This window comes from Talpa occidentalis, unplaced genomic scaffold (assembly GCF_014898055.3).
Source record: "Talpa occidentalis isolate TD23 unplaced genomic scaffold, MPIMG_talOcc4v2.1 talOcc4.16, whole genome shotgun sequence".
NCBI classification, from domain to species: Eukaryota; Metazoa; Chordata; class Mammalia; order Eulipotyphla; family Talpidae; genus Talpa; species Talpa occidentalis.
In genome coordinates, this window is record NW_023601653.1 from 49,144,840 (window position 1) to 49,170,457 (window position 25,618).

The following is a 25,618-nucleotide window of genomic DNA, read 5'->3' on the forward strand; positions in this document are numbered from 1 at the left end:
CCAATATTAATGAAAAATATTACTGGAGAATGAGTCTAAACTAACTCCTCAAGAGTACGGGAAGATAAACAATTAGAGAAGTTATTTTGAACTTTGAGTATGGCATGCTTGAACTGCCTGCATGGTTTCCAAATGATTAAGAGGGAGCTATTCAGAGTCAGTTAATAATCTAGTTCTGGAAGCTAGAACAAGGTGGAGGCCGGAGATTTGGGGAGTTATCAATAGAGTTGAAGGCATTGGAATAAATGAGATCACTCAAGAACAATATGAAAAGATGATGGCAAATTAAACTCTGGGGAACATCAACATTTAAGTATAAGTGAAATAAAAAAAGCAGAGGAAGAAATAGATTGTTATTATAACAAGAGTAAAATCTGGAAAAAATGGAATCATGGAAGCTAAGGGAGAAGAAATTTTCAAAGAAATAAAGATTGAACATTGCCAAATGGCAAATGACAAGTAGAATAAGCATAAAGGAAAAGTCTTTGGATTTAATAATAAGAAAGTCCCTGTTGTCCCTAACAAGAGCAGTTTGTCTTAGTAAGGAAGTTTTCAAAGGAACTGAGGGTGTTGAAGTCACTGCAGTGGGTTATGGGAAATAACAGGAAGTAAGACACAGTGGATTGTCTATAGGAGCTTCTTTCAAATATCAGGGAAACAAGAGAACAGGGAAATGGAGGGGAAAGGACACCACCAAGAAGCACAAATACAACAGAATGGGAGAAAATATCTGCAAATCATATAGTTGATAAGGGATTTGTCCCTAGAAAATATTAAAAAATCCTTACAACTCACAATAAAAAAATTGAAAGTGAACAGTTGCTATGAATAGACATTTCTCAAAAGGAAAGCTACAAATGGTCAATAAACAAATGAAAAGACATCCAGACACCACCAGTATTAGGAAATGCAAATCAAACACAAACTGAGATACCACTTCACACCCACTAGGATGTCAGACAGGACACAGAAACTGGAACCCTCATTCATATACTGTAGGTAGGGATGTGAAATTGTGCAGCCACTTTGGAAAACAGTTTGGCAGTTTCTTTAACAAGTAAATACACAACTGCCACATGACTCAGTAATTTCATTCCTAGGTATATATACTCATGGTAAATGAAAACATATGTCCACACAGAAACTTGTACATAAATGTTTACAGCAACAACGCAAATGTTTATATTTAAGTGTCAAATGCAGAAAAACGCAAATTATCTTCAATGTACAAATGGATTTCTGAAAATGTAGTTCATCCACCGAATGGAGTATTATTTAGCCATGAAGAAGAACTTAAGTGCTGCTACATGCCACATGCACAAGCCTTTAAAACATTAAGTGAAAGAAGTTAGTCATGGAAGGCTATATAATATAGGATTCCATACACATGGAAGTGTAAAGTAGGGAAATCTAGAGACAGATAGTAGATTAGAGCTGCTTTGGGCTGGAGAGGCGGGAGGTGATAACTAAAGGAGTAAGGTGGGTGATAACTAAAGGACAAGAGTTGCCTAAAATTGATTCTGGAGAGGTTGCACATACCCAGGAATCCACTAAAACCCAATGAATTATACACTATAAGTGAGTAAATTATGTGGTACATGAATTATATCTCAATAAAGCTGGTTTTAAACAAAGTCAAAAAGAAATTACAGCCTGTGAGAGATTCCAGTATGCTACACCCTGAGAGGAAGGAGATGGTGGCTATTCATAGTGATTGATGGTCACGATAACTCTGAATCATCAGAAAAGGTCAAATTCTGTTCAATATGTAATATCTTTTAGAAAGAGTTCCAGCAAAAATATCTAAGTGAAATTTACTCCTTTGAAGTTTACTCCTAAACTTGCTTTCTGAAGCAAGCTTTGTGAAGAACATGTGTTTCCTCACTGCTCATAGACAAATGAAGTGTTACTCTAACTAGAGGAACAACAGTTACCAAGAAAGTGTCTTTGTAAAAATTACTTTTTGTTTCTGATGTTTTGAGGCAATTATTGGGTTGTGAAAAAAGAAAAGGAAAATTGCACCAAATCTCATGATTCCCATAGAATTACTAATAAGTGCTGTATCACCCTTCAGCTGTATGGCTTCTAGGTCACAAAGATTGTACAGTCAGCAACTGACCTGTCACACTGTTCTGGAATAGACTGGAAGACCCACTGACTGTACTCACTACCCAGCTGATAGTTCTTTTACAAGGATAACTTCTGGCATTCCTTGTGTTTCAGTCAAAAAGTTTGTTGTCATCAATTGGTTTCTTCTTTGAAACTGTGTACAGCATTATTATTGCTTTTATTGATTTATTTACTTATTTATTTCACAAAATACTTACTACTTTTCACCGCCTGCCATTATAGCATATTGCTTGGCTATTAAAAACAGGCTGTTAAAGACTTGCTGGCAAAACCCCAGAGGATTGAGGTGGATTTATTTATTTTAAATTTATAAAAATTTTCTGGATAGAGGTTAGTTTTGCTTGCTCAATATTTTTTATTGTTTCACCTGCAACTATAAGTGGGAAAGTTTTTTTGTTTTGTTTAAGTTACCAGGTCCTATCAGAATTGTTTGAAAGTGTCTAAACATTTTTTTATTGGAATGATTTACTTTCAAATGACCCACTGCTCTCAGAAAGGGGCTACTCACACAAGGTATCCAGATGTCTTGAGCAATGAACAAATAATCAGCATCTTCAAGGAAAGGCGAGAGTACTCTGGAACTTGGCAGGAGATTATTAGCACATTAAGAGAAGAGACTCCCCACTTCTCTGTTGATGACCAAGGAAAACGTCTGCTGGATTCCAGAGTGTGAGAAAAGGCAGCTGAGCCTTCTATCCACAAAATAAGCCAGGCAAAACAATTCCTCTGGAGCTGCAAGGGCCAGCCAGATCTGAGTGTCCTGTGAAAGGAAGTCGAGAGGGACAGGGATTCATTTCTGGGAAGAACGTAATTAGAATGAACTGCATGATAAATAAGAGCTGTTTTTCTCTGATTTGGATTTGAGTTTTCAATGTAGAGATCAAGCGTTTTTACAAAAAGAAAAGAAGGGCCTCTAGTTTAAATAAAATTGGCAAGTCTCTGGTTAATAAAGAAGGCTTCAGAGACACAATTCTCAGGACTTCTTTGTAATTTCTTCATGTCAGTATGAAAATGGGCCTATTCTGTTCTTCCTCCAAAACTTACATCTGTATCCCCTGCTTTTCTAGGAGCTCCAAATGAGCTCCTTCTAGTGTGTTTTTAGAAGTCAGAAGAGAGGATACAGGTTAGAAGAAGCCACAGGCCCATTGGTCTATATCTGTTATCAATATATTCATGGGAATGAAAAAGACACAGACTGAATTGTGACCCCCTCCTAAAACCTTAGTTTGAATCTCTGTTCCTCTTGTCTGACCATTAGCCTCTCTTAGCCTCACTGGTTTTTATCTTACCTCTCTGTCTCTGAACCAGTGAACCTGAATTAGTAATACCATATAACATGGTTTGACAATCAACACGGTATCTTGGTACCTTGCAGGTTGTAATACATAGCATTTAATTGGAAAGTATCCTTCAACAGTCCTCATCTAACTTTACAAAGCCAGGATTTGGGCATAAGAGCATAAGATTATATGACTCCAAAGTCTCTTCTATTTCTAAATTTTTCCTGTTAGCTTACTATAAGTAAATAAACATTAATAAGCAATATCAACAATATTATTTATAGATAAACATTTCTTTTTAAAGATTTATTTATTTACACATACAAGAACTGGAGTACAGGCCAGAGGTGCAGGGGAAGATTCACCAGAGACAGAATGGGGAAAAGAACAAGCAGACTGACTGAAATACACTGCTGAGGGGAGCAGCAGGCTTGGCAGGAGAGGCCTGCTAAGCCATGTGGGTAGTTCCCTGGCTGGCCAAGGATCAAACTCCTGCTGCAGAAGCTACAGATAGCTTCACAGTGCTGTGCTTTACCCCTTGTGCCATCAGGAAGGCCACTCAGATAAACATTTCTAACATGCAAAACATTTTTCTCTGAAGCATACCAACCAAATCTAACAAATTTCAAGACACTAATGGCTTCTTATGGAAGATAAGACAAGGATACAAATATTTACCTTTGTAAAGTTAAAAAAATTATGGATTTAAAAAATGAGGGATTTCTCAATTGACTTAATATTTGATAACTACTTCTGAACATGCACAATGTGATAGGCAGTGTACTAGACCTGGGGACAGAATGGTAAGTGAAAACAGATATAGTTCTGCCCATTTGGAACTTAATGTATAGAGGGAGAAGAAAGGTATTGCTAAAATAAGTGAAAGATCACAACACTTTAGAAGGGCTACAAAATAGAGGCACTTACAGACAGCTAGATGACTGAGAGATAAAGACTATGGTCAGCACTGGGCCCCCCTGGTGGAGCAGCAGTTGAGCGCTGGGTTGCGAAGCTGCCTGCAGCCTCTGCAGCACGGGTTCCATCCCCGGCCGCCAGCGAGGGTCCCACATGGCGCACAGACCTCTCCTGCCACCCGCTGCTCCCATCAGCAGTGTATTTCGTCGGTCTGCCTGTTCTGTTCCCCACTCTGGCTCTGGTGAATTCTCTCACCCTCCCACGCTTCTGACTGTACCCAGTGCTTGTATAAATAAATAAATAAATGTTAAAAAAAAAGAGAGAAAAGAAAAGTTTTATTAAAAAAATAAAATAAATTAAAAAAAAGACTACGGTCAGCAGAAGGGAGGCAGGAAGACTAAAAAAGGGGCTCATTGGAACTCACCTTGTGAAGGCAGTGAAGAACAGATCTATAGAACAGGTGAGAAAGCTGTCTCAGGTGGAAGATACAGACAGTGTGTGTCAAGGAATAAAGCCAACCAAGGTACGAGTATTAAATAGCATTTGGAAGAATGGAAAGAAAGTCCACTTGCTGACTATAAAGGACGGTGACTAGAAAAATAGAAATTGACAGGTATTAGAGGCATATTGCATGAGGTTTGAATGCCAGGTTAAAGAGTCTTACTCTGTGATCCATAAGGAATCTCTGGAGGTTTGAACAGTAAGGGCATGATAAGGTCTATGTTCAATAAAATAATACTTTGGGACTATGGAAGATGCACTGGGGGTAATAAGGGCAATAGAAGAGGGGATGCCATTTAAGAAACTGCATTGTCAATGAGCTCCTTGAGGACTGAAACAAAGAAGGCCCAAATCAAGAAGTAGGCAGTGAGGATGCAAAGGAGGGGAAATTCAAAGGGTGCTGATGATATCAAAATATTGGTACATCTTGGTTGTGAAAGACAAGAACAATAAATATTTGGAAAAGAAAAGAAAAAACAGCTGCAAATTGGCATAACTCATTTTTTCAATGAATGGAATCTTTATAATATGAGGACTGTCTATATGTTAACATAAAACTTTAAGACTTCAATTTGCTTATCTATTAATAAATGGTAAATAATACTCACTTGATAAAAAAGTAGTAATAAATGTTTCATTCAACAAAGCAAACACATGTTAGGGTCTTTGTGGAAAATGGATGACCTGGGTCCACTTACAGAAGTACAGGAGGTCATGGCTAGATAGAAGCTCAGTAACCAGACTGAGAAATCGGTCTTACAAGTTAGACAGCTCAAGTCCAGAGAGAATAAAGGACTCAGTGAGGCCAAACAGCTCATGAGAGCCAGAGTCCAGATGTCCTGCTTCCCAGGCCAGGGGTTGTTCAGCACTTCATGGAGCCTCTTACTTTCAATGGTGATGTTTATTTAGGAAAATGATACTTTCTGTGCAGCTGGGCTTGCCCAACCTGTAACGGCCAGGCACGAACAGTCAGTGAAGGAGAGGTTCCTTCTGACTTTGGATGAGAACAGCTGGGTGTAGGCTATTATAGCCAGGGCTCTAACAGATGCTCTGCTGTGTCCATCCTCGGATTCTATCCTGTGTTTGAGAAAATTAAATAACTGATGGGAAAAGCCACAGACAATTGAGAAGCCACTCAGGAAAGACTTGCTTCCAAGGAAAAAAGAAGTCAGGATGTACTCATTTGGATCAAGTTATATAAACCTGAGATGGGAGAGAGAACATTGCCAAAGGTCTTGTCATTGTCATCTTTCACTGGAGTCAGAGGTGATGGGACTGAAGAACAAAAACTGCTGCTCCTCCACCACCTGTGTGGGACACTGAGAGTGCCAGGTGGATGTGGAGGGATGCCAGCACCACTGGCAGTGGAAGTAGCTGGTGTTGTCTTGGAGGGGGTGCCAACATATAAAAGCAAACATCAGCTCTGTTGCTTTTAGGCATTGCTATCAGAAGTGGCAGCATTAGCAAATATGCCTCTCCTTGGCATTTGGTAGCTTAGTTCTCACTTTTACTTTGCCATTACAGTGAAGAAGTAGCCACATATGAGATGAGGTAATCCTATCTCCATTTTTCTTTTGAACTTTGGACTCCACAGGCAAAGTATTTTGACCTGTTTGGATACTGAGAGACTCACTGCCCTCCACAGATGTCTGCTCAACTCTTAAGGAGGTGGAATACATATTCACCACAGCTACTGAGTGGATCCTCACTGACTAGAAAAGCATACATAATGGCTCACTGTGTACACCACCACAACACTCCTTGGATACAACTAATGGCCCAGTCTACAGGGCTGTGACCTAAACTGAGCCAACAAGATCCCTTCTCTAGAATTCTGAATTGCAATGATACTATTCTGATTCAATGTTGACTACGCTCCAGTTGCTGTTCCCAGGCATAGTGAGCCACCACCAACTGGACTTGGATGTAGAGAAAAGTGTCTGGGGGGCAGGGTTGCAGGGAGAAGCTGACAAATAAGAGAGGAAGACCTAAGAGGTGGGAAAAGATCCAGCTTTCCGGTCCTGGTGCTCACTCCTCCTGGGGACAGTGCATTATTGATCTTGACACAGTAAGACATCTATATATTCCATCACCCCCTCCACTAAATTTGTCTCAGTTTTTCCAAATGAGTTCTCACCAACACAAATGATATGGCTCCAAGTGTGCAAAGTATGGTTTGCTAAGTGGAGGTTTTAATTGAGACCACATAGAATAAAGTGGGAAATAAAGGACTAAAGACAATCTGTTGGGGACAGTGCTTAAACTGGAGAAAATTCTCCAGCTAGAAACAACAGGAGGGAGAGGAGGGGAAAGCTAACAGGAGCTCAGGATGGGACAAATACAGAGAGCTTTGACTAGGGGTGTGAGGGAGAGAGACCTAGAGATCCACCTGCATGAGCCCACTTTTCTCAGAGATGGAAATTAGTAAACATGGCCTAACACACTTTTTCATTCAATTCCGCTGTTTTTCTAGATTGGCACAAAAAATCTGTCTCCTAGACATCATGATAAGACTGCTCTCTTGCACAGGTCACACAAGTAGTGACCTCTTTTAGAGGAGACACAGGTTACCACTGGCTAGATATTATTTTCCATCATAAAAAAAAAAAATCCCCCAAACCTTGGTTAAGAGCACAATCTATTATAATCTCTTGCCCTTGGGGTTCATTCTATAAATTTACACACCAGTCTCAGGAGAGTTCTCACCATACCATTTATTTCATAGGTTAATAAGATGTGTTAGGATTTTTTTTAATTCCTAAGACCATTTAAAGATGCTAATGAAGACTGGTCAATAATCCAGCTTTAGTCTTTTAAATTACTTTTTAAGCTCTGCAATTTAGAGTCAAATGGAATTCATTAGCACCCTTAAGCTTTTATAGCTGTTTTATTAGCGACAAAGGATTTAGTACATAAGGTTTGGGAGAAAAACCATAAAATAATGGAATAAAGGAAATTCTTCACTCTCCAAGTTATTTTGTATATTGAATGATAACCCCAAGCTTCCCAACAGGTGAAAAAAACCCACCACATATAAAAGTAGACATTGGAAATGCTAATAAAATGATTGATTAATAAGAAACCACATTAAGTTAATAAATTTGGAAATTAGTTCAAGAAGGTGAGAAGAAAATGAGTTCTAAAGAGACTAGGTTCAAAAAAGGATAAGAAATTGATAGAAAAGACCGTAGCTCACAGAGCAGCCACTATGATTCCAAACAAGGACTGAGAAAATTTAATTTCAACTTCATATGGAACTTTCTCAAGTAAAGTTCTCTTTCACTTACATAATTTTATTCTCCATTAGACTCTATTCTAACCATGAGATGCAACTATTCACTGCTTTCTTATCCACTATCTAAATAAAGACAAGTAAATAACCTAAATAAAAGTACCACAAAACAGTCTTTTTGTTAGGGGGAAAAGGCGGTCCCAAAGCTAATTCCATACAGGCTTTGTGGACTCCACCCCCACCCCAGGTCAAAGCCAAAGACACTGGGAACTCCAAATCCCATCACCACCAAAGGGAAGGTGGCTGGGACCTGAGGGTGGGGTTAAGCAGCCAGGTGGATACAAAAGGCAGACACGTGGGCTTTGGGGCTCTCTCCATTTTGGGGCGCTCGGCCAGCGCGGAGCCTCCGGCCAGCTCTGGGAGTGACTTTGGGTTTCCAGGTCGTCGGATCGGGTAGGACGCATTAAAGACTTTATTTCCCTATTTTCTCCCTGAGTTGTACATTTTCCTTATTTCCTTTCCTCTTGTAAATAAACCTTTTATTAACCCTTTTGTGTGTGTCTGTAGTAGAGTATTCATAAGTCCCTTTAAAGCGCGCGGGTGAGGACCCTCAGCCAGGAACCCGTTTAATATCGGGGTTGCTCTATAACATTTTGATAATTAAAGAAAAATCCATTGGAGAAGACCATTCCAACAGGGAAACCATGAAGACCTATGAATTAGAACACTAGGAAAGTCTCGTTTGTTTTTTTATAAGCCTCACCAAAGATTAAGTTTTGAACTTTCATAAAACATTCATTCACTCATTCCACAGTCACCAACCCCCAAATGGCAGGCATTGTGGTAAGCACTGGAGGCATGAAATAAATCATCCACAGCCCCTTATTTCAAGGATTTAATTATCTTAGGTGGGAGATTTGATGAAAGCAATTTACTACAACAATCATACGTGAAGGATTGGTAAGAGTAGCAAAGATAATAACAATAGAAATTCAAAGGTTGTCACTAGCAGTTCCGCTCAGAGATGTCAGTGTCATCTCACAGGAGAGCCCAGCCTTGAATAACAACCTAAGAGTAAACCAGACTGACCGGGGAAGAAACTGCCCCTCATGTGGAGGAGCAGGGACTAAGTTTAGGCAAGAGTGGATGAGTTGAAGGTGGTAGGCAACAGTGTGGCTGAAGCTTGGCGGGGACTAGGACACAAGGAAGATGGAGAAACAGAGATAGAAGCACAGGTTAGAGCCTGATTGTGAAGGGATTTTTCTGCTGTCATTTCTAAGCTAAAAATTTTGGACTTTTGTATCTTATGCATTAAGATCTACCCTCTGGTTTTTATTTGTACACTTCTTTGCAGCAGAAAAACATGAAAAAAAAATGTGTCTAAAAAGTTTAACTCATATATGACATGTAGAATGGAGAAAGTAGGTAGAAAATGACAGAAGATGACTAGTTCACTGTAATATTCTCAGGTAAGAAATAGTTAGAGCTTTAACTATGATGTGGCAGAATAAATAAGGAAAGGGATTCAAGATTTACCGATGAGGTATAATTAACAACTGGTGACCAGGATTTGAATGTTGGGGGTGTAAAAAATGTCATGAATACCCTAAGATTTCTCACCTAAGTAAATGATGGCATCCACTGCTCTGGCATCTGGAAGGAGCCAGTGAGAGAACATGGCCAACTCAGTGTGGAAGTGCTGCCTGCCATGAGGCCCCTGTAGGAGGCCAGGATTATGTCTTCCACGCATCTAGACATGCGGGATGAGGCCTGAGGAAAGCTACCCGTCCTAGGATGCAGGTTTGGTGGTCGCTGGAATATGGGGCAAGCTTGAAGGCATGGGTGTAGATAAGCTCATTAGGCAAGAGCAGAGAAAGGGGGGAATGTGCTTGGGGGAGGGAAGCCAAGAAAGTGAAAGAAGAGAAGTCTCAGTGACAGAAGATCCAGAAAAGAGCTGAAGGAAAAGTCCTTTCAGGGATGTGGGAGCAGTCCACATATATTGTCATTATCCAAAACACAGTCTGTCTCTTTGGAACTTGGTAATTACTGGTGATCTGGAAAAACCAGATTACACTGGGTTCAAGTGTCAGTGGAAAAAGAGGGAAAAGAAAGGATCAGTGATTTCGAATAACTGGAGAGAGACAGCAGAATAAGGAAGAGTGCATTAAAAGGAGAGACAGGCATGCTTATAGACAGAATCGAGGCCAGGGGTGAGAAGGACACTGAGGATTCTAGAGAGAGGTGTGATAATTGCAGGATCAGAATTCCCGTCCCCTCTGCATATTCACATGCCTGAAACTTACATCCCCCAGCCAAAAGGGCAGCTTTGTGGGAACCTGAACAGTAGCCAATTAAAAGTGAAATGAATCTATAGCAATATCTACCTGGGTGGGGATAGAGGATTTTGTTTTTAAAACCAAAACAAAAATAACTGCGAACTTATGAACCATTTATAATTCTTCCCCCCTCCCACCTCCACAAACAATTCAAGTTAACAGGGGAAAAATAAAGTTTCTAAATAAAGTCTTCCCCTAGGATTGCATTTTTGACTTGCCAAGTCAAACGAACCAAATCTTTTGTTTCTCCAGCAATCCTGCTTCCCAAGAAAAATACACCTGCAAGGAGCAGGGGCCAGGTTTCCCCACCCTCCCTTTTTTTTTTTTTTCTCTGAAAGCAACGTTAGAGGGCACTTCTCCATTGTGTTATGCTCTCCGTCCGCCAAGAAGGTTAAGCAAGTGTAAGTAAAAGCAGTCAAACTGCTCTCTTTATTTTGGAGGTAAAGTAATTGCCCCTAATTTGCTTCTGCAGATACTTAGCTCTGAAGGGATCCCACCAGTGTACTCCAGGGATCTACACTTTGAGGATTCTTGACAGTTCTGGCATAGTAGCATGCAAGTTGCCATGTGTTCGTGCTTGCGATAATAGCTATTGTCTGTACCATCTAATTATCTCGTCTGGCATTCCACAATCACTCATTCTTCCATGGTTTGATGAGAAGCAAGTTCTTCATATTTTACGTGCTTCATGGAGACACTGATTCCCAAAGTGTAAAATCCAGACACTTTCTGTGAAGTTCTGGCATGTAGGAAGGTTTTGTAAAATTCCAAACTATGGAAACTTGACCCAGTGTATTTTATTTTGGAAGTTTGGGGTTTTAAAGTTACAGAACCTAAAGAGGGTAGTTCTTGAGACTATTTCGGTATCTAGAAATTCTTATATACCTAGCTGTAGTAAGTTAGTGATAATTTTCTCTGCTTATTATAGGGAAGAGGGGGCAGTAAATAATTTCTGAGTATTTCCTGCTGCTAGGCACCATGGGAAATGCATCATTTACCTTATTTCTTAATTTCTCACACAAAAACCCATTATGTATATCTAGAAATTGATTGAGAAATTAGTTTGTTTCAGATATCGAACTAGTGAAGGGTAGAGTTGAGAGCTGATACCATGTCTTCCTGGAATAGGCTCTTTAGGTATCAGTTTAAGATATTGATGTATTTATTCACAAAATGTTGGATAGACACAGAAGAGAGCTGCAGCCAGAAAGAAGAGTCAGTGGACCTTATTCCTCACCACATGGAGTACAGAAGCCACGAGAAGCCCCCAGACCCTCACCTACACTCCTCCATGCCTGCTTGGATCCCCTTCAGCTCCAAGATGGCAGGTCCTCTCACTGACTCTCACTTAAATCAGATGCAAACTCACATTTGGATGCCTTCTCTCTCATATCCAAACCCTCCTTTTGAACCCAGTTCACACCTTTTCTTCCGTGAAGACAGCTATGAACACACAAAATTTCAATGGACTTCTCTCCACTCCTGCTTCACTCCAGAGAGTTAGAGAGTTCTGGACACTTTAATTTATTGAAATGTATACCACTGCATTATAAATCCAACTTCTTCCTATTAGCCTTATCCCCCTTACTAGCCTTTTTTTTTTTTTTTTTTTTTTTTTTACCAATAGCTGCACTTGCCATGACTTGAGGTTGATAGCAAGGAAGGAAATGCTCATTGATAGTTTTGGGTGAGTTGATATCCATTTGATTTTGTTGCAGTGCTTTTGGGGTAGGAAAGACAGAAAAAGATGTGGGGAAAACTTTTAATTTTTAATTGTGAAGCCAAGACAAGCTCTCATGAGTGTACTACTTAATGTGGATACAAACACACTTTTTTTTAAAAAAAAAATCAAACTAAGACTCCCTATCTCTTAATTATAGGATACAACTGAGTCTCACCTGTTTCATCAGCTTGTGTGGAAATCCAACATAGACCAAGACGCTCACAGTTTTGAACACTTAAGAGCATCAGCATTTCAGAAGAGTGTGCTGGATGTCACCCGTTGGTATCAACATCCATTTCCAACCCATACTATAGTCTTTCTTATATCACAGGGACCAGGAAAATGCAGGTGTCCAGCCTCCCCAACTCACAGACGTTCATGATTAGTTGTTGGTGATGAAACCTTGAACACTAGGTGATGTCTCCTGACGTCTGCGCCTGGGTGCAGCAGCTTTTTCCTGGAACTTTGCACCAGAAAGGCTGGGGAATTAGTGGATCTCTCCCAATCTTTGCTGTTTCATCCCTCCCAAGAGTTTTCTAAGCACACATTTCCCTTTATTACATCACTTTTCAGTATGGAACACCTGGGATGGTTCCTGTTTTCTTTATTTATACAGAAAAGGACTTGAGCTTGGACCAGAATCCCAATTCCATCCTCAATGAGGTAAAATAAGAACAAGAAGCAGTTACAACTAAAAGTATCTGACTTTTAAAAACAAGCCAAACTCCTCTCCTTTCCATCTCCATACTGAGTCTTTTTCTCTGTTTTATAAGTGGTAAGGACTGAATTGTGTCACCTTCTTGCCCCCCACCACGTGGTACATGTTGAAGGCTAGCACATGTTGAACCCGCACCCAATTTGATGATATTTAGAGATGAGGCCCTGGGGAGGTAATTAGGGTTAGATGAAGTCATGAAGGTAAAGAGTGGGATTAGGGCCTCCCCGGTGGCACAGCGGTTGAGCACTGGGTTGCGAAGCTGCCCGCAGCCTCTGCAGCGCCGGTTCAATCCCCGGCTGCTCCCCGGCCACTGGAGGAGGGTCCCACATGGCACGCAGACCTCTCCTGCTGCCCGCTGCTCCCCTCAGCAGTGTACTTCTGTCCTTCTGCCTGTTCTACTCTCTGCTCTGGCTCTGGTAAATTCTCCCACCCTCCCGTGCTTCTGACTGTACCCAGTGCTTGTATAAATAAATAAATCTTAAAAAAAAAAAAAAGAGTGGGATTAGCTAGTGGTTTTATAATGAGAGGAAGTCTCTGTACCACATGAGGACACAGAAAGAAGGCAACTGTCTACAGGCCAGGAACAAAGCTCTCATCAGAAACTGAACTGGCCAGCACCTTGATCTTGGACTTCCAGTCTCTCGAACTATAAGAAAATAAATGCCTGTTGTTTAAGTCACTTAGTCAATGGGATTTTGTATCAGCAACTTGAGCAGATTAATACAAAAAGGATCACAATTTGGGATGCACTAAACCTATTTCCTCTGTCTCTGTTTCTCTCTCTCTCTCTCTCTCTCTCTCTCTCTCTCTCTCTCTCTCTTTCTCTCTCTCACAGCCAAGCAGTTGACACTGAACTTTTATTACCAGCTAGACCAGAATAGCCATGAGGACTGATCTGAACTTCCACTGCACATGGATTTGAGCTATGTGCTGACATTCTAGAGGGACTCCAGAGTCAGACTCAGGCCAGTTGGCTCTGCCATTCACAGACAGTTCATAAGATAGCTGGGGACTTGCTCTGACCCTGGATGTGACTAAGGTCCCATTCTCAAGTGATGGCTTCTTTGCTCCAATCTCTAATTTTTCAGAGCAATGACTCCTGTAAATATCCTTGTGTCTTTTGCAGGAGTCCACCACAAAGCTAGAGAGGTATCTCCTGGGTCCTGGAAATGGAGTGACCTGAGAATCACAATGTTCCTAGAGAGTAAGAGCTGAAAGCAAAACTATTTTATGAGAAAGGCCAAAGACCTGAGAGAATCCCTTGTATTTCAACTTGGGTCCTTCCCTCTTCCCCCCACCCTAACTCATCCCTTTGAACAGCCTATTTAAGCCCCCAAGGAAATGCCTGCATAGATTGACTTCTTACAGCCACATTTATATTTGAAGGATAAGGAGGAGTTCCTTCGCCCTAATGATCCAAAATTTCTGTACAGGAGAAAAGTAGTGATTCCCTTTGGAACCTACTGGAGAACCTAACTGACAGAATGTTGCAACAAAAAATCAGGAGTGTTAGGTTCATTTGCAGCTCTGCAAATACAAATCCTCTCTCCTGATGGGGATAGTTTTTTATTTGTTTGTTTGTTTGTTTTAGGATTTATTTAGTTATTTGGTGAAGAATTGGGGTATGGGCCAGAGGTACGAGGGATGAGAGGAGTCACCAGAAACAGAGTGGGGAGAAGAATAGGCAGATCTGCTGAAATACACTGCTATGGGGAGCAGTGGGCCAGACAGGAGAAGTCTTCTGTGCCATTTGTGGGTCAGCTTCCTGGCTGGTGATTGAACTCAGGTCACAGAGGCAATAGAGGGATAAGGCTGAGATTTAACCCCTATGCCACCAGGGAGTCATTATGGGATAAGTTTAAGGCCATGCCTGGCATATAACTAGTATTAAATATTGAATGAATTAATCAGTAAGGTGGAGACAAGCTAAAGAGGGAAAAGGGCAATACTGTACTATGTTCTTTCTGGAGATAAAATTTATAGAAAATGTAAACAGTTGGATCAGGAATAGCAATTCTGCTGCAGGAGTCTATAGTCTACATTTACCCGAGAAATAGTTGTTAGTGATGACAGGGTGTAGATTATCTGGGGAGAACTCAAAACTCTTGAACAACTTCGACTACTTCCAAGGGATCTCAAAAGCAGTTGTGTGTAAAATACACTCAATTTTGCTGAATATGGCTTTGGCCATAAATCTGTACTAGATCCCCAGTGAGGCACAGGACCTCATGTTCCTTTTTAATGGAATAGTTTGCAGGGGAAGGACAGAGAAGGTTGGGAGCTGGGGTTGGTAATACAGGGGACATGCTTTCAGAAGATCTGTTCCAGATAAAAGACAGGAGACACCCTATCGTAACTCTGAATACCAACTCAGCCTTGCCAGCAGGGGTAGCTACTGAACTGCCAAAGGACAACCAGCTAACAGGGTCTCTCAGCCCTGGCGGGAGATTCAACACTTAATCCAATTTATTTCTGGCCATTCCCCCTCAAATAGAGTATCTTCGGCCATGTGGAACTACTAGCATTGCTTTACCACACTCATATTTGCTTTTGGTCATGTTGTTCTCTCTCTGCTGGGAATCTTATCTCCTTCCCATTCTTCAAAGCCAGTTCAGATATGACTTTTTCTGACCATCTTAGCAGCCCTAGATGGGACAAAGTCTCCCCCACATAATGAGCTTTTTAAAACTATTTATTATCCGTGAACATCATCCACCTAGCTGTTGCTCACAGTGTTACAATACCGATCTATTCTCTACCTGGAGGGCAAATTAATGTGATGTTCACCTCTTCTCAAAAAACCTTGTATAGTTCCTGCTACAGAGATACTTCTTTGGACAAGAAAGAGGACACCAGTACGGAATCGTGTCAGGATCATTCAGTCCATGCTGCAAAAGATACCATGAGAGTTCACTTCTGCTTAAGCCAGTATCCTCACTCTAAGAGGTAGGTAGCAATGTTCACAGGATGGGACTGATAGGAGACACTGAACAGTGAGCACTCTCAGGGGTATATGGAAGAGAAGTTCTCAAGATACGAGGACACAGCCTGGACACAGAGTGCACAGAGGCCTGGAAACCGTGAGGACTGTGATCCTGGTGTAGCAAGTGTGGGTCCATCATCTGAGCCCCAAGAACAGATCTGATTTCAACTGCAGGATAATCTGAGTATTGCTTAAGGAATTATTCCCCACTGGCTTCCTTCACCACCAGGTAGTTTTAGGAGATGAGAGATAGGGTGGGAGTGGGGGCTAGATTTCAAGAATCTGAATTCCTATAACAAGGAAAAATTTCCACTTCAAAGCCTAGATTTGTAGATCTCTAAGTGCCAAGTGTGAAGAGGCATGAAATAGTTCAGCATAAGCTATTCCCTAAAGACTTGCCTTTTACTAGAGCGAACTTTGTAAATGTTAATAGGTACTAGACAAGCTGGAAGCAGATTTGCTCTGGGCCTAGAGACATAAAATAATCATCACCTTGTTTGTCTGATTCTAAATGAGCTTAGTATTGATTTGCATTATAAGAATTCCAAATTCCCACTACTCTGGAAAGTAATCCAAACCCACTACTTTTCATTCCTGATCGCTTCCTGCCCATGAACTTCTTTGAAATTCTGAACCAAATGTGGCGAGAACATGAGAGAAAAAGCCTGACCAAACATTGCCTGTATTCTCCTTGCATGGTTCCCCCAAACACTGGAGGGCGTGGGCCATTTCTGCTGTTTCTCAAAGGTGTGGCTGGAGCTTGGTGCACAAGGCAGTTGTTCAGATTACTAGCCCTACAAAAGCCTGAGTGTGAACCGCAGGGCTCAGCTCTACTACCTGGGACTTAGCAATATACGTTAACACAGTATGTGAGTCAGAAAAACTCTGAGCTTAGAATTTCAGAGAAAAAAAAGATTTTAGAGTTTATCTTCCCATGCTTTACAATTAAGATTGAAGCAGGGATTACCAGTGCTGAGACTAGCAGCCTTAGTCTCCTGATTTCCAAGCCCATATTTCTTCCTCTTGGCCACAAACTCTCCAACATAGAACATTCTAACATTTACATCTTTTACAGGCATAGTATGAGCTTAACAAAATGGTAAGCCTGTCCATTTACTCATTTATGCACCAGAACTGTTCTTGTTGATACTTGGTATAGATCAGTGAACAAAACAGATGCATTCCCTAGACTTGAGGTTTGCATTTTCCAGTGGGATACTTAAGTCATGTGTACTGATAGCTTAGGAAACGGAGCCTAAAAAATGTGACTTGGGCCGCAAGTTAATTAATGACAGACTTGGCACCACGGTTTAAAGTTCTTGACCCCAATTTCCCCTGGAATGAATATAAACCATGGTGCCATCTCGAAATGTAGTGAGAGTCTCAGGAGTTGGGAAATTATGTTCACACAGTCCTTTAAGCCAGCAGGGATCCACCTAAAGACAGGTACCATAGAGGGAGGAAGAGCCAGACAGATTTCCCAGAGAGCACAGATTCAGAAGTTTCACCTGAAAGGCACCATATCATTTTGTGTTTTCTTTTAAATGGGTATACTAGCCTTTTTATTGCTTTATATGTTACATATTTTCTCCCCAAAATATATTTTATTGCTGCCTTTATTTTTTTATTATTATTCTTTTTTTGCATTATTATTTTATTTTATGTATTTTTTATATCATTTTTTTTTGGTGACTGTTATAGGTTGGTTCTCCTCCAAGAAACAATATGTGGACCTCCTAATATGTCAGGTGAACTTGTTTTATAAATTGGGTCTTTAGATTAGTAGCTTGGACCCTTATCCAATAAGACTGGTGTCCTCATAAAGAAAGAGACAGGAAGATGAAGTGAAAACACAGAGACAGCCATCTACATCATGAGCCTCTGATGTCACCAGAGGCTAGAAGAGAAACATGGGAAAGATTCTCCCTTCTGATACTCAGCAGAAACCATCTTGCCAACACATCGATTTTGGACTTCCAGCTGCCAGAACTGGGAAACAATCACTTTCTGTTGTTCGTGCCACCCAATTTGTGGTACTTTGTTATGGCAAACCTAGCAAATGAAAGCAGTAATCCTGATGTGTCCATTTATTTCATATTCTTATAAAGTGAAATCACATTTTAATGAGAAAAATCTCTCCACACCCCTTGAAGGCTCTACTTCTCAGGTCAGGGACACAGATGAGAGCGATCTGTGGGAGATAAACAGGCCTCAGACCAGCACACTGACAGAAGCTGAGTGCCTGTCTGCCCTGCCCACATCTGTGGGTCAGCCCCTCGCACATTCAACACTTCATCGCTCCAGGCAACTGTCTGTACAAGAGGGGAGACCCAGCCCCACAGATAAAGGAGGTCTGTTCTCTTACTGTTTATTGTTAAGTCAGAAAATTTCAAAAGTTTTAGCCATATGACTCATGCAGTTAACAACCCACACAATGTGAGAAGATGTAAGGGGAGGAAATATTCTGATTCCATTTGTACCAAAATCCCCAAGTTGATGATGAATCACGTAAGAAAAATATGAGTTTTCTTTTCCAATGCTCTACCTTTGAAATCCACCAAGAGTTTTTTTTTCCTTATATGCTATCAGATATCACCAGTTCAAAACAAATTATTACAGCCAAACACCAGTGTCGAATTTAGGGATGACTAAATTTGAGAATGAAAAGTTGAAAATTCTATCAACCTGCTAGCTATCTTGGTGACAGGAAATCACTGGTACATAGTAGTTGCTCATCACAATGTTTGCTGAATTGGAGTAAAGTAAAAACTAGTATAAAATCGAGAGACCTCTCTTCCCTGAATCAGCAAGGTGAGGAGGGTGAGAGGAAAGACCAGGAAAGTCTACATTCTAATGTGATTCACTGCCCAAGGATGTCCACAATCCATGTCAATGAAAATGATTGATTACAGTGACTTTGATGAGAGTCCCAAGGCAAGCATTTGAAGATACCCAGTTACATGATGGTCTCTAGCTTTTAAGTGGCCGTATTGGAACTATCTCCTTCAACTCCCTTTGCGAATCCCCAAACTCCCTGAAAACTGGCGCTGACACATGTAATTCCAGGCTCTTCTACCTGTCTACTCACATGATCACTCCATGTTAACAGAAGGGCATGGCACCTGCCCAATGTTGTGTAGGGGCTAGCTTCAAGGACACAAGGAAATCAGAGTAAGGAAATAAATGATTATTACTCTCAACCAACTTGTACCTGCAGTTTTATCTTAGGCAGCAATGACTTGTGGTTCTATTCAAAACCTTTGTCTGTCTTGGTGCCATTACTGTGGCACCATCTTTTTTCCCCTTAGTTCCCATCTTTTCCTGTCTCAGAAGAACATGATGGTGAAGAGCATAAATTCTGGAGGCAGACTGTTCAAGTTCTATCGCAAGCTCTGCCATTCTGCACCTCTGGGACCTGGGAAAAGTCATTGAGACTCTCTGCACTCTATTTCCTTTTGAGTCAACTAGGAATAATACCATTACCAAGTCATGAGATTGTTTGAAATACTAAATGTGTGCACATACATCAAGTGCCTACAGCAGGTTCTAGTACGTAGTGTACACTCTGTAGTTACTACTCTACTGGGTGAATAATTAATGCACAACAGTGGAGGCAGGAGATCAGCAACACAGAACAATATGAACAAAGAGACTCAGATGCTTTCCCACTGTTAATGAAAAGGAAAAGAAAGTGGACCACTGTTATCACCTCTACTTTCTTGTGGGAGGCCAGAAAGTAAGGTAGTTTGTGGCGAAACACATTGTTGTTTATCAGAAGGGGGTGAAGTGCTTGTATTACCTTAAATAGCAGCTTGCGGCTGAGCTTGGAGTTACGGTTCAGACTTGAGGTGGAGGGGAAAGCCACATGATTGTGGATTTTCCCACTTTGTCCACTCTCGCAGGCTCACAACCACTTTTGGAGTCCGTGGTTTAACCTCTGTTTCTCTAACTTGTATTTATGAGTCAAGCGGTTTCATGTCATCATATTGATGGGGAAAGTGTGAACGGGGGCTAAGGATGTGGAAGCAGTTTCCAATCTGGGAAGGACCAGTGTGCCTATGCTAAAAAGGAGAGAAAGAATCCAAAGAGCCCAATCTCTGAGAGATTGTGTTTAGTTAGCTTTGAGACCTTGAATGCAATCAAAGTAGCTATCTGCATAGTATAAAGAAATTATTTACTGAAGCATAAAGAAAGGTGTCAGTATTGGGACCTCCCTGGAAGTGAAGGGGTTAAAGACAGTGCTATCAAGCTATCACCAGCCACTGCAGCAGGAGTTAAATCCTTGGCTGTCCAGGGAGCTAACTCACATGGTGCAGCAGACCTCTCCTGACTAGCCCGCTGCTCCCCTCAGCAGTGTATTTCAGTTAATCCACCTGTTCTGCTCCCCACTCTGTCTCTGGTGAATCATCGCACCACCTGGTACCTCTGGCTTATACTCCAGTTCTTGTATGCATAAATAAATAAATCTTATTTTTAAAAAAGAGTGTCAGTATTGAAGGAGGCTGAGGTGTTGTGGCAGGGAATATGGTGGGGTTGGGGGCAGAGACAAACAATGGGATTCTTGATAACCTTTTTCCCTTTCCATTGGAAAAAGGTAGGCCAAAGTTCACCATACTGTCTGGGCCTGACAAAGCTCAGTAAGGAGGACAGCAAGGCCACTGGGAGCCTCAGAGAGCTGTTTACTACAGCTGGCCCTCCCATGCAACAGTGAGCTGGAGGAAAATAGTGTTCCTTCTTTGTTCTGCTTGACCTTAGCAATGTCAAGTCTCAGAATTCCTAGGAGTCATAGCTGGTCAGAACTCCCAGGGCTCTCAGAGATTCCTTCCCACAGCTACTAAATCTTAGAGAAAAAGAAACAAAGCCTAAGGTTAAGTGACTAACCACCACTTATGGAAGGAGATGGGATTGGAACCCAGTTTTCCTGGCTCCAAAGAGGAAGTCTTTCGTCTTTTCACACCTCGGTGAAATCTGGTGGGCATCTGTGGCAGACTTTTCAGAAGAATAGAGTATTTTTAATGTTTAAATTATTCACAAAGGCAGTTGGCAGTCATTCCAGGGTCAGAAATGCAATTCCTGCTCTTGGGTGTGGGTATGTTATCACACTGAAGAATACTGACCAAACTTTCTTGGTCAGAAAGGCTGTATTGCAAATGCTGCAAAGCAATACTGAGAGGCGGGAGTGGGGGGTAGATGAGAAAGATTAGGGGAAATATTCTTAACCTCCCAGTCTAAATATTTTCAACATTCAACTAAAATAATCAAAAGATATTTCAAAAAGTTGAATCTACTTTTTCTATAGTTAAAAATGGCTTATCTTCAATTTACTTCATTTCATCTTCTTCCTAACCTAGCACTATTTCTCTTTCTGCTAAATAAGCCTAATTTTTCTCTCCATTTTCCTTTACACACTATGGTTTTTAGAATTCCAATCATATGAAGTAGTTTCCATTGTAACCTCTCCAGTATATCCACATCCTTCTTAAATTGTATTACTTTTAACCAGACATAAAATTCCATTTGAAGAGTTCCCAGGAAGGAAGTGAGTAAGAATATAGGACTCATTCATGTACATTACATAAAATACAAATACATATAAAAATACTTTCGGCCACTTCCTGCTTATAAAGTGGGTGTGTCAGGACTTCTGTTGAACTCAGTCCTGAACTAATTTCATCATTTTCCCCTCACAGTCTAAATACTATTAATTCACTTTTTCACAGCACCCATAAATATCCAGTTAATTCCAAAAGCTTATGATTCCATGGAATGCATAATGGAGATAACACTTGAAAAAAAATGATTCAAAATTCAGCAGATGGAACATTGAGATCATTATTTTCAAATCTTATATAATAATACAATTAAGCATAAAATTTAGCTCTAAATTTCTTGACAAGTGAAAAGAAAATTTTCAATTTTAACTAATTTTAAAGATTATTTTTCTTCAGAGGAGTAAACACCTAATAACAATGAATAAATACAATGAATGAATACAAAGGTGTTCATACATACATACATTCATACAACAAGTAATAATCAAACAAAAACCATGTTATAAGAAATAAGGTCTATCTTCAAGAAGGTTATAACCTTTGTAAGAACTTATTAAAGTGTCAGATGATTGGCTGAGAAACTTAAGCAATGATGCTTGGCTGAGAGATTTAAGCAATGAGTTATGAATTTTGAATTATGAGTTATTGAATTTTGAATCCTTTTTAAAGTGTTATCTCCATTATGAAATTCTCTTGAAGTTAATTTTATAATGAAGATATTACTTTCTCTGATTTCCCAGAACCTTTTATTAAGTCCTCAAATTTCCCTAACATACCAACTAATTACATTACTGTTTGCACTGTTTAGACTTCTTACAATGGAATGTTAGACATTCTTGATTATTCAAGTGGGTTTGAGCTATTTTTGTATATTTTAAAATTTCATTGTGTAAAATGAATTTTAAGGACATTGTGTTTGTCGTTCATCTTCAGGTTGCATATAACCCTATGTGGTCCACACCATATCTTTCTGAGTAGGTAGGGAAGTTGGAACCAGTGACTGGTCAGCAACAGAGCCGAGGTGATGGCAGTAGTATCATATATTATTTAGTTATTTTTTAAAAGTCGATGTTTAATGACTTTTTTAGACCAAGTCAATGTACCTTTTATCAAAAATTTTGATATCAAAGGGCCTTTCTTTTTTTTTTTTTAATTATTTATTTATTTATTTTTATTGATTGATTGATTTATACATACATGCATACAAGCACTGGGTACAGTCAGAAGCGCGGGAGGGTGAGAGAATTCACCAGAGCCAGAGCGGGGAGCAGAACAGGCAGAAGGACTGAAGTACACTGCTGAGGGGAGCAGCGGGCGGCAGGAGAGGTCTGCGCGCCATGTGGGACCCTCCTCTGGTGGCCGGGGAGCAGCCGGGGATCGAACCGGCGCTGCAGAGGCTGCGGGCAGCTTCGCAACCCAGTGCTCAACCGCTGCGCCACCGGGGAGGCCCTCAAAGGGCCTTTCTTAAATACCCTTGATAGGCAAGGGTAATTACTTGATAGGCAAGGGTAATTATGGCAATACTGTTATTATGTATTTATCCAAATAACATGAAAAATATAACATGAAAAGACCTATCTACATCTGTGCACATAGCAGCCCTATTTACAATTGCTAAGTCATGGAACCAATTCAAGTGCCCTTTAACAGGTGAATGGATAGAGAAACTGGGGAGCATATATTCAACAGAATATTACACAGCTGTGAAGAAAGATGAAACAGCAGTATTTGGGACAAAACAGATGGACCTTGAGGTGACTGTGTTGAGTGAAATCAGTCAAAAAGTGAAAGACAGACTTAAGATGCTTTCACTCATTTGTAGAATATAAATACCCAAAAAAATATTTACACATAAATAATAGAGGAAATAAAAATCTGAACTTGGCAAAAAGAAGACAATGGTTATCAGAGCTAATAAGGGAAAGGGTGGCAGTGTTGGAGGAGAGAGGCAGATGGGATAAGGGCCTGGGTAGTTTGGTAGAGGGAAAAAATATAACAATGTTTAGTTCATGGCACTGTTTTTTAAGGGGAAAAAATATATTAAATACCCTCAAAGGTGCTAATATAAAGAAACAAAAATAAGCACATTTGATTTAAAACCTCATTTTATTTTCATTATACATTGACTCCAAGTCTTTCAAACAGTGCAGTTTTATACTCTCTAATCCATGTAACAACAATAAAATGCTTTCAAAAGAGACAGCTAAAAAAGACAGAGCATACTCAAAAGCAAATTAAACTTTTTAGTAAATTAAAAACAGAATTAAAATGCACATCAGTGGGCACTAAGTAAAGACCTTTGTCTCGACACTGAATAGTAGGCATGGCCACTGAGTCTGGCTCTTTAAGGGAAACCAACACTCAAAAGTCTTCACTGCAACATAGAGGACCTGAGCCAGCCTTCCTGCTTGAAGTCAAAGCCTGAAGAAAAGGTTTTCTGTATGTTGAAATAAGCTTTAAAAACTGCCAACCTATTTCTTGGAGTGGTAACCTTGAAAAATATTGTAGGTCTAGAAGACAGAAAGGCTAAGATAGCTTTATGACCAGGAACTAAGGCAAACTGCCTACTAGCCTCATGATCAATGTCCACTGTCACTACAGGGCAGGAACACAAAGTCACCACTATAGGGTCAGGTTCTAAACAAAATGGGAAAACTGTTAAGGGGAGAGGAGAGAGTGGGACTGAACAAAGAGAAAAAGAAGAAAGAAAAGCCATATGAACAAAACCAAAATTTCTCCTTGAAAATGATCTACAAATCAGGACTCCCCTGGTGGCGCAGGTGGTTGAGTGCCATGCTGTGAAGCTGTCCACAGCCTCTGCAGTGTGGGTTGGATCCCGGTCGGCCAGCGAGAATACCACATGGCGAAGCAGACCTCTCCTGTCTCGCCCGCTGCTCCCCTTAGCAGTGTATTTCATCAGTCTGCCTATTCTGTTCCCCACTCTGTCTCTGGTGAGTCCTCTCACCCTCCTGCGCATCTGGCCTGTACCCCGGTTCTTGTACAAATAAATAAATCTAAAAAAAAGAAAAGAGAATGATCTACAAATCAAAAATCTAACACTAATAAAACCAATAAGAGATGGGACAGAGAAAGAGGTAATGACTGAGAATTATTCTGCCTTGAAAAAACAGGTCTTTAAGTAAAAAAGCATACTCTAAGTACTGAGAGAAAATATTTAAAACTAACCTATAACAACACACATTTTTGTGGAATTACAGAAAACAAAAAAACAAAATCAAAACTGAAAAAGATACTAGAGGGGAGACATTGACAAAAGACTGAAGATGTTTGCTAGGAATTTTTATAAGACTGAAAATAAATTGTCAAAATGTGCTCAGATCTAGAAATTACAGAGAAACAAAATACAACAGACCTAAAAGAATAGAGGGCAGGAAAAAATAAAGATAAGGGCAGTCAGTCTTATTACATGAATTAGGAAAAAACACAATAGGTAAGATCAATAAAAAAATCAACAGGTGGCTTTTGAAAAACTGATAAATCAGGCAAAAATTGGTAAGTTTTGATACCAAAGGGGGGGGGGAAATTACAAATAAATAATACTAGAACCATAAAGGAATAATAATACAGTTGAGTTTTTTTTTAATAAGAAAATATAATCAACAAATGTCAATAAATTTGTAAAGTATAATATGAATACCATTAAATTAATCATTAAATTGAAGTGATGATCAAAAGTCTCCTCCCACAAAAGACAAATACAAAAGCATCCTCCCCAAAAAAGGCTCAGATAGTTTTATAGGTGCATTTTCCAAAATTAGAAAAGGAAAGTAGAGGAAAATAAAATTATAGATTTATTCCATTTATATCTGCAAAAACCCAAATAAAATACTAATAAGTGAAACTCATCAGTAAATATAAAACATCATGTCCTATCACCATTATTCTTAGAAATCCAAGACTAGGCCAACAAATCTGTAAATGAAGTAAATCACAATTACAAATTAAAGTAGAAAAATAGGAAGCCCTAAATACATGCAAACATTTGTTAGTTCAGCAGTATACAAGTATTTGGTTCATGTGTAAAAACTCCTTCATCTGCTATAGGCATCCACTAATGAACTTTAATGAAAATGGTATTTAATGGTGATATTTTATTTCATCTTATTTCTCCTCATGAAGGTTATATTTTGTTTGGGTGAAATAAATTAAGAACAAAAATCATAGTAAGCAAACAATGTATATAGAATATTTATCTCCTATCTTTTCTAACTGCTCCCCCCACCCCAA

The 25,618-nt window shown here is 40.0% G+C and overlaps 2 long non-coding RNA genes across 2 annotated transcripts in view; one reads left to right on the top strand and one right to left on the bottom strand.

Annotated features, from left to right (window-relative positions):
• The window catches only part of LOC129145974 (uncharacterized), a 242,743-nt gene that overhangs the window by 74,803 nt on the left and 142,322 nt on the right, over positions 1-25,618 (bottom strand). Inside the window, exon 3 of the long non-coding RNA XR_008552240.1 lies at positions 2,639-2,890. This is a non-coding gene — a long non-coding RNA (uncharacterized LOC129145974). The remainder of the gene's footprint in view (positions 1-2,638; positions 2,891-25,618) is intronic.
• Positions 12,709-17,889, top strand: LOC119248308 (uncharacterized). Its single transcript, XR_005125901.2, has 4 exons — positions 12,709-12,780; positions 13,962-14,039; positions 15,647-15,781; positions 17,520-17,889. It is a non-coding gene; the product is annotated as an uncharacterized LOC119248308 (long non-coding RNA).